Source organism: Drosophila santomea, chromosome 2R (genome assembly GCF_016746245.2).
Source record: "Drosophila santomea strain STO CAGO 1482 chromosome 2R, Prin_Dsan_1.1, whole genome shotgun sequence".
Taxonomy (NCBI): Eukaryota; Metazoa; Arthropoda; class Insecta; order Diptera; family Drosophilidae; genus Drosophila; species Drosophila santomea.
This window is the reverse complement of record NC_053017.2, coordinates 19,887,770-19,898,020: the sequence shown is the minus strand read 5'-3', so window position 1 is coordinate 19,898,020 and position 10,251 is coordinate 19,887,770. Positions and strand designations below refer to the sequence as shown.

Sequence of the window (10,251 nt, the reverse complement as noted above, 5' to 3'; positions counted from 1 at the left end):
CCTGAGATGGCACATGGTTTAAGTGAGCATGTCTTGCATTTAAAAAATATATACACACACACACGAACATTGTCCCTCTGATTGTATGTGTGTGGGTTTCGACAAGTTGATCAAATGGCCACCGGATGTAGGATGTACAGGATAAAGATAGAATGAAACTGGGTGAGAGAGTGCGATGGCGAGACCAGACAACCGGAAGGCAGCTCAAAATACTTTGGCCCAGCTTTTGTCACATTTTTGCAGGTTTTTGCATAAGCCCGGCCAATTTCCATCTGGATTACAATTCATTCCTTGTGGCTAAGGGCCAACTTTAAAGTGCGACAGAGGCGCCACCTAGCGCCCAGCTAGCGAGCGCATTAGAATGCCAAGAAGTTTTCACAGACGTGTGCGAGTTTCCTCTCTGTTCCTCTGCGTTTCCCCCGAATTTCCCCGCCCCTTTGTCAGGCACAAACTCGGAGCAAAGCAAAACCGGAAAAGATGATTAATTCAAAGTTATTAGAAACATGACTGAAATTTATAATGTCCAAAGATCAAGGAGATGAGGACGAAGGATGAGTCCGTGGAAGGCCAACAAAAATAGGAAAGGCGATGCTAAAACCGAAGCATAAGAAACCAAATAAGTTCAGATGGCTCCTCAGTTGCGGGTTTTTAGCTTGAAAATAATGCAAACCGTTAGGCCGAAAAAATAATATATTTAATGCAATTACTTGTTATTTTCAATTAACTATTATTGTGCTCTTTTATCATTAAAGCGGAATGAAAAATGGTTTAAATAATCTTCAAGAAAAATACAGCTCTACCCGCTCAGCTTTTAATTAATAATCTTTTTGTTTTGGGAGAGAGCAGTGCACTTTGTTCTAGCTAGTCAGGTGAATAGCCACGTACACACACATTTTGGCTTATCAGCAAATGGAAAAGCAGCAATGCAAGAGCAAAGAAGCCAGAAGGAAATCAAGGCAGAGTAGGAGAAAAGACCGCAAAATGCGGTTGAGCTGCAGAGCCATTAATTTGTTTGTTGCCTGTTTTAACCCCCGAACAGGTTTCGAATGGGGAGGCGTTGGCGTTGGCGTTGGCTGGTATCCTTAGACAATTTGAAATTAATATTTAAATGGCTATGCAAATTCACTGGCAGCTGAAAATGAGCAAGTGCCAGTGGAAATTGCTGCGGTCGCCAAGGAAGGAAACTATTTTCAACTTCACTGAGCCAGCAGCATTTTCGCGTCTCTTCCGTTTTCTTTTCCCCTCTATTTATTATTTTCTCTTTTTTTTTTTTGTTTCTATTTGATAAGCCAACCAGTGGAAATTATAACGAATGCAAATAAAAGCGAAAGGAAATTAATAGCTAGCGCATAACAATTTGCATGGGTTAAACTTCATCAATTACTAATTTCCAAATAGTTTAAAATATGGCAAATTAAATAATTTTTATGTATATTTTTTGTATGGTTTATAATATATTAAGTACATATATATTTCACGAATTCTTAAAGCTTTTAGCTATTTTTCATAAAATATTTATACAAGTAAATATTTTCCATTTCTGTTTTCTATTTTGCAAAAACATTTTCCTTTTTGTTTATAAAAACTACAAATCTAATATTTCCCCTCACTGAAAATCATGGAAATACTGGGAAGAGCTGATGGGAAAACCACTCAGTGGATTTTCACTCAACACGCTCGCCAAGCTCTTTCTCTTACGAGCTTTTTGGCGAGAGCTAGCGGTTGGAAAAGAGATTTCCATTTCCCAGAGCTTTGTGGGGATAGAGAGTGTCATAACAACGGGCCGAGTGTTTGTTGTTGCTCAATTTTTGAAGTAAACAACATATGGCAAAATATGGAAACAGGCGGCTGAACATAAAATGCTTAAATATTGATATTTGCATGGCCCCAACGAAAGGCAACTACGAGTATGTTAAATACGGGCAAATATAGGCAGAGCATATAATTACCAAGACTTTTGAGACAATATTCGAGCAGTAATTGCATAGATATGGCACGTATAAACAAATTGCGAAAAATAAGAGTTTTTTTCACTTTCACTTCGATATCTTGCGCTCTTACTGATTTTCCTACTCTTGAGTGCGTTGGCTTGATTTCCACTTCCTGGCTTGTATTTCCTGTCTAACAGCTGTTGTTAACATGGCCTCAAATGTTCGGCTTACAGCGACCGTCGTTTGTTGGCCTTCTTTTTCGGCTCATTACTAAAAGGCGAAGCTTCGGGCCATTGAGCTAGAACCAAAAAGTCGCATTCGTGGCCAAGTTCGTTGAGTGCAAACTGCATTTCGCAGCGACTGCGACGCCGGCGTCGAGTGCAACTATTGGCTTTAACCGTATAGTCGCCTCGTATCTTCGTATCCGCGATTCTTGGCAACTAGCAGCTCGTGGCTCGCAACTCGCAACTCGCAACTCGGAACTCGGAACCAGCTGCTTGCAACTCGCAATCCGCCCAAGAAGCGCACTTTGATTGCAAGTGCCGCCCGCTTGTGCCGCCGCTTCTGCGATATAGATTCCGATTTTGCCTTCAGTCTCCAGCCGACTTCCTCCACGTGCGGTTCTCAGTCGTCAGTCGCCAGTCGCCAATTGCCAGTCGCAAATCGCATATCGCCAGAGTTCGTAGAATTAGAATTTGTTGTCGCGCTTGCAGTTCGCAGTTTGCAGTTCGCAGTTCGCAGTTTGCAGTTTGCTGTTCCGCTCAGCTTCTCTCAGCCGGCAGTTATCCTTTCGTCACCAACGCCAGAAAACAGGTCCTTTCGCCTTTCAGTTGCGCGCGCGATTTTGCAGCCCGCGATCTTTCGACCGATCGAAACTGAAATCTGTAAACGAAAAATACAACGGTTTGAAAAGGTAGAAAACCTTTTAGTTTTGGTGGACTTTTAAGTGACGAAAGAAAATAGAACCAAGCGAAGAGTGTGTGACAAGCTCAGAGAAGCTAAAACTTTATGCAGTTAATCAACAGCTTAACACTTAGACTCTAAAAAAGGTATAGAAATATTAATAACGAATGTTTATGGTCATTAAAAATTTTTTGGTTCGCTGTTAGGGTCCTAATAAAGTTTTGCAAAGCCAAACAAACAAACAAAAATGCATTACCAAAACGAAATAAATATTAAGTTGGCTTATAAATAAACTCGTGTCCTAAGTTTAATATTATTTATTATTAGCTTTTAGACTGAATTTGTTAAACAATTATAGTCAAGTCATAAGTTCTCTAATTCTTAATCCTCCTAATTTGCATTTTATGTTTCTATTATTTAAGCACATGTAATAGTTTTTTACCTATTTTCTAATATCTGCAATAAAGCAATAAAGACTTGGAAATTTGAACATCATTTTGTTTGATTTTAACGCATTGGAATTTCCTCTTTGAGCTGTTTTGAAAGTTCAGCTGATTAGTTGCATGGCTTTGAGGCAGCTAAATTTGCATTGGGCTTGCCCTTAATTTATTGGAAACTCTGGAACAAAGGAGATTGTTGCCGTTTCGTTGCCCTCTCAAAACAAATTCCAAACAAACTTGCAGGACACCGCTCCCACCAGCCACGTCATCATCATCAACATCAGCATCATCGACATCTTCATCATCATCATTATCGTAGTAGTAGTCGTAGTCGTGGTGAGGGTCTGTTGGTTGTATTTTGGTACCAAATATCGTAACCGAAACCACAACATTCGACGTCAATCAGCAAAGCAGATTTCAATAGCTGTCCCAGAGTCTCCAAGTTCCTGCTGAATTTGTTGTTCTGCTGATGCAGTTGTTGTCGCAAAACACTCGCATTGCCTTCGGCCAGCTTCTGGTATACCCCACAATTTTCCGGACTCCTGCCTTCCCCCTTTTCACCCCTCTTCAAGCATTTTCCGAGCTCACCCAGCTCTCCACTGTAGAGTTCTCATCTCGGCTGCTTCCAGCTGTGCCAAGCTGTTTCCGTTCATTGGCAAGAGTAGATTGGCCCATAAAGTTGCCAGTTGTTAGTTGCCAGTTCCAGTTTCGATTTGCTGGCTTTTTTCCCCGACAAAATTGCTGCTGAGTGTGAGGCATCTTGCAAGAGATTTAACTTAAACAATCAACACGATCCAAATTGGACTTTTTTTTTGCCGTTTGGGGGAATTTCTTCAAAATATCTCCGACTAAAAGTTAATTGTTGACTGAAGTTTGCTGATTCTGTCTTAATTCAAATATCCATTTAAATAATTGAGCTAATTGAGTAATTAATCCAATTTTCAAACCTTACTTTATTTCGTTTCACAATGTTTTTTCCATGTACATTTATTTATTGAATTTCCTCTACTGTAGATGATTAATTTCTTTAAACAATCTAGCGCAGAAAAAGTACTCTTTCAAATTGTAAGTTTTTATGCTCGAATTTCCATCCATAAATCTGCAAAAATTAATTGCAAGTCCACACCTCGTCGGTACTTTGCGTTTAAACTGTCGGCGGGCTTCTCAGTTTCGCAACAGATGCCTTTTTTAGATAGTTTATCTTATATAAATCTATCCTTGTTAACCCATTTGTTTTTATACCCTCAAGTCGTGGGCATCAAGTCGTAAATTAAGCCGGCTGACAAACTGACAGATGGACATCGTTGGATTGTGTGTAGGGGACCTGTCCGTCGACTGCGTGGCCATTCATTAATTGCGGACACTAAAATGTTTACGGCAACTGCCTCGCATGGTGCCCACAAATATTGTGTTTGGCCTTTGGCGAAGTTTTAGTGTCGAATATCAAGTGATTTCGGAGTTTATCACGCGACTCGTTATTTTATCATAAAAACCACAACGCCCCTTTCTCAGTAAAAGGTGTTACTCTCATATGGGAGGAAGTGCAATTGGATCCCCTCCGTGCGATTTTCTTATGCAAAAATGTGAAATGCGACTCCCTGCCCAACTTGATGGCTAGAAAGTGGTTAACTGTTTTTCCTTAAGCCTCTCCTAAGTCCCTCATGGCAAAATGCAACCTAAAACCGAGTTCATGAAAAGGTGCACCTTAAAAATAAAACTTTGCATTATATCCAAATAATGGGAGTTCTTATATTATGACTTTCCATAAAAATATTATGGCCTCTAAAGTTGGGTGGGTTTTAAAAGGAAAACTAATTAAAATTATTGCTGGTACGAAAACGAAAATCTCACTGCTTTGCTAATAGTTAATGTTGTTTCATTAATATGAAAATCTATAAAAATCGGTTTTAAACATTTCATCACCTCGTCTTTGTTTGTACAAACATAAGTTGTGAACTTTTTGTGTTGGCTTTACTTAATTTACCTGGTCGCTATTACTTCAATAGTATTGATATTGGCTGATATGGCACTTTTGCAATTAAAAACTTGGAAAGCTTAAATAAATTTGAGCTACTCGATAGCTGCCAGCAATTTGCACACATTTCCTTTTTACAAAATTGAAATTATTATTAAATTGATTGCCGTGCATATATGATATTCACGATATTGAAGGATTATTCCGCGACATACGGCCTCGTCATCGAACCGCTTTCAGCAATTCCTGCCCATTCAAAACCGAGACTTTCGACTTTCGGCTCTCGACGGGCGGTAACCGAGGCATTTAGGCCGAGTGTATAACTGCCAATCTGTCAACGTGTTTAGCGACAGGCTAAACTGCAACCGAAACTGCTTCGATGAAGCAGCTAATAGGGAAATAATTAATTTCCACTTTGATGTCTCGTGTGTGGATGTTTGTGTTATGCATTTTGAGCCGAGCTTGTAATTAATTCGGCGGTCGCATGACGGCTTTTGTGCAGCAAGAGCTCGTTTCACTGCTCCATTTCCCTATTCATTTCGGCTTTCTTGGCAGACGATGACCCATTTTCTCATAAGATGCATTTACTTCTTACTTGCAGCTTCCTTTTACGTTCCGCCGACTCTTCGTCCTTCCCTTCAATTGCCCAGGTAAGTTGAACAAAAAGTTTCTGATTAGCAGAGCCTCATTCAATGGGAAAACCAAAGAAAAAGGAAAGAGGAAAGGGAAACATTGAAGTGGGAAGATGGTAATGAAACGAGGTGGGGGGAGTTCGCAATGCACTATGCGCTTTTATGATAAATGATTTGCGATTTGTGTGCATTCGTTTGAGTTTTATAGACGTTTCATTACCGGCTCCCCACCAACAATTCCCGTTGGCGCATCGTAAAAAAAATGATTCCGAGTGCAACGCAGAATCAAATCAAACTGCATGGAAAATTGCCATGAAAGGGGAGGGTTGGATTTTCCGGATGAAGGACGGGTATTTGCATGGATTTTTAGCATCCAGCGATTCGGCTTTTAATGCCTCACGGAGGTACTGTGCACAAAGTTGCCATTCAATCGCCATTGATGGAATGGATCTTGCAACTTTGCAATATGCAAACGCGGTAAAAAGCCTTTTAAATCGCATTCAAATCGCAATCAAATTACTTCAATTAAATGGAGAAAAAGGGGCTTTTTAAGCGGGGCTGTTAGTGATCAAAATGGATTCAAAACCGTGAGTAAATGAGGTGTAATGAGCAAACGAAACATAAACTAATAACAAAGTTTAAGATAAAATTCTGTAATTTTCAATGGAATCCAAAAAACTTTTAGTTCCAAACAAGCATTCAGAAAAGTTCGAACAATGCAAGCACAACTTTAAATCCCGAACCAATCCATCAAGCGGGGCGTGTGAAATCGATTGACTTGTTGACCACCTGCGAGGTGTTGACTGATGCTTACTGCCATTAAATTCCTGGCAGCCTCCGCTCGAAACATGAATCCGAAGGAATCAAAAGTTCTCCGGGGTCGTGGCAAGTGTTTCTCCAGCCCATGTGTATGTCTCACATACAAAAGGGGTGCAAAAAGATGGCAAACACCAACCCCGTGGGTGGGAAACGGGCGACAAAGCCGTCACAGCGAGTATCGTGTTATCCTCTTTGCAAAGGACACGACTCTATCCTTTCAATGGCTTTAAAATGCAGCAATTAAACCGCAATTTCTATAAAATACGAAAGAATACACCGTGGAATGGGGTAGGTGGCGGGCACAACAATTACGAGATCCATTTAACTTTGGCAGGATGCGAAGAATGCGACACATGTCGCTAAAACTCGACGGGGAGCCAACAAAACTGGCGACACGCCGACTGAACCCATGAGAGGACACACTCGCATCCGCATTCATGTCCTGGCCGCGTTCAAAAGTCGGCAAACACAGAATGAAATGAAATAAAATAAAATGAAATCATACGAAGCGGGCAAGGAAACTTTGCAACGTCGCTAAAAGCGCACAAATCTTTTCTTGGCTAGCTGTGCAAAGTGTAAGCCCAAGTACTACACAGAAAATAAATTCGGGTTGATTAAGTATTAGTTAAAGGATTATCCCATCAAATACATTGTTTCACTCCCAGTAATGCACACTTTTCCCTAGACGAAATAATACACTTTCGTATTTTCTATAACACGTTACCTATTTATGCATATTCCCAGATTATTTTATTATTTTCCGTGTGGCAGGACGACAGAGTCGCAGACTCAGACAATCAGCACGGGATGTTTTTGCGCTCATTATGCGCCAGCTGCAGATGCAGAAAATTTTTGCCTCAGCTTGTGTGTGTCCCTGTATCCTTTTGCTGATCCCTCACATAAACATTGGGTCAAAGAAGCTGAATGGCATAGGCCATGATACTCTTTCGAAAAGTTGGAGGACATTAATCTTAAAATAGAAACATGCATTCCATTTTCTGTTACCATAAAAATTACACATGTTTTTTCAATGGCTCAAAATCCTATATTCACGTAACCAGAGAAGCAGACATTTCAAACTACAACTGTAAAAGTAATTTGCTTACAATTTGGTTTCATCGGCTTATTATCTGCGAACCAGTCTTGAATCGTTTATGAAATGGTAATCAAAACTGGCTGTCAATGGATTGGAGTGCGCTAATAAAAAAGTTATTAAACTGGAATTATTTTGTTCGATTTTCAAAATTGTATATTAATGAGATATCCCGGGGCTGAAATACGAACTGAAATCGAAACTGACTCCATTAGTTTAAGTAAGATAATATACCATTAACAAAATTTATAAGGAATTTTTTTAATATTTTGAGATGCAGTTTTATGTCAGTCATCCTTATATGAAGATGAATTTATAGGAAGGGTATGCAATTTGAAACCATCTGAAGACAAAAACGTCTATTTTCTGCTTTGTTTGTGTACGAATATGTAAATAAATAAAAGTGATGTACTAGATATATGCGCTCCTGCTCGTTGCACTCTTTGAGTATGTTTTATTCACAGGTGCGGGTGTGAGTGGGAGTGTGAGTACCCATAATCCTCGTACTACTAAGTTGGAGAATGTGTGTAATTGAGTTTCACTTGGCGAACAGAAGACCGTCTGACATTGACTTTATTCGGGGCAACGCCTGTTGGCAAGAGAAACAACGGAGACGGAGACACAACGACTCCGGGCTTTCAAAGAAAGGGAATCGCAGGAGTGGGTTTCTAAAGGATAATGGGGATGTAGCTGATGTAGGAGATGTGCTCGATTCAGATCTTATTTGCTGAAGTGCAAGCAGAAGTCAAAAGGGGCCTAATGCACTTAAGAATTATGTGAGCCGTGACGGGGAAAGGCCAAAGAATTATGCGGATTGTTGTGCACAGCTTCTTTTGTATCGCATATCATACACTGAGAATAGGACAAATGGATTGGGATTGTCTTCATTTATTATTAACCTTGTGCATCGTCAATATTATGTATCAACGCAAAACTCATATTTTCTTCTTTATAGTTCAAGGATAACTTTTTGGAAAATATGAACAATAAATTCGTATATTTATGTGCCGTTTATTTTCATTATAGTTCGAATTGACATGCATGCAAACAAATAATTTTTTGGAAATACCACCGCATCGAGTACCAATTTTGGTGACATATTTTCTCATTGCTGTTTCTAAAATCCAGACCATCATTGACATAATTCCTCACCAACATCGACATGAATATTTAGTATCGGCCGCAAATATGACGGGATTAAAGCCATGAAAAGAAACGCCAGCATAATTGTCGAGTTTTGTGCATTCAACAGCAGTCAGATGGGATTAGAAAACCCACAACACACGCATATATACGTACATATATCGGAAATCGGGTAGAGGTGCTAGAAAAGAGCCACAAAATCCACACAATGCCAAACACCAATGCAACTGTGGGCGGGGGGGGCGATGAAAATCTGGGGGAAAGGGTGAAATGATGAAACATCGGCATTTGCAACGGCAAAATACTGAATAAGTGATTCAATGAAGTGAATCGGTGATTGAATGGGACGAAAACGGGTTAGAGATTGGGGAATTTCCCCAAACCTTTTGTAACCGATTTGCCAGCGATTATGGGGCTCTCATGCCTTCTGTGGAATGCTTGTATTTAGCACTCTATTGGGCTTTCCTTTTGCCGGGAAATTCTCAAGGGATGCAAACGGGTGTGGCAGGTGAAATGTGTTTCTCTTCTCTGCAGTTTCTGTGCAGTTTTACAACTCAATATCAAGTTTTCATCAAATCAGAAACTGCTGTAACTTAAATAATTAATTTTTAGTTATTGATTTGATTTTTTAGTTGAACTTTAAGATGAATGAAAAATGATACTTTTTTTTTAAAGATAAAAATACCTTGTTTTCTTACATTTCATTACCCAAAGAGATTTATTTATTACAATAAGTAAAGTTTTGTGAGTTGCTTGTAAAACAAATTTAAAAATTGATTAATGTGCAGTGACTTTGGGTACCTCATCGTCGATTATTCCCTCTGGAATCAGAGCTCATATCTTTTGTCTTATTTTGGAGCCTGTTGTTTGGGTTTGGGATTACCCTCTTTTTTGGTGTCGACTGTGCCTAATTTGGAGACCATTTCGCATCGCTAATGCCGCCACCAGTCGCGTGAGTTCGCGTCAGTTGGCAACAGCAGCAGTTTGGTGGCAGTGGCAGCCCGGCTAACATGCCAGACCGCTGCCACGCCCCCCCCCCATTCCGACGCCCCCTTGGCCAGTGTCCTTTCGCTCGCCACTCCCCGCCCCGCCGTTCCGGGTCCTCATCGTTCGGCTGTCATGTCGCTGCATTCACTCGTGCATACATGAAAGTCAATTAAGCGTATTAAGTGTGCATGTGTGAATGTACAGCGATATATGTGAGTGTGTGTGTGTGTGTGGGGGAGCCTTTCTCTCTCTCCTCCCGTCCTGACCCCAATCCCTTCCCCCTGCGTTCCGCTTTCTCCAGCTCCCCGCATCGCGCTTATCGTGACAT

The 10,251-nt window shown here is 40.4% G+C and overlaps 1 protein-coding gene across 1 annotated transcript in view; it reads left to right on the top strand.

Moving 5' to 3' along the window:
- The first annotated feature begins 2,848 nt into the window (after positions 1–2,848).
- Positions 2,849–10,251, top strand: part of LOC120446114 (protein muscleblind) — a 161,812-nt gene continuing 154,409 nt past the window's right edge. Inside the window, exons 1-2 of the mRNA XM_039626909.1 lie at positions 2,849–2,980; positions 5,851–5,899. The gene's annotated coding sequence lies outside the window, so the exon portion shown is untranslated. The remainder of the gene's footprint in view (positions 2,981–5,850; positions 5,900–10,251) is intronic.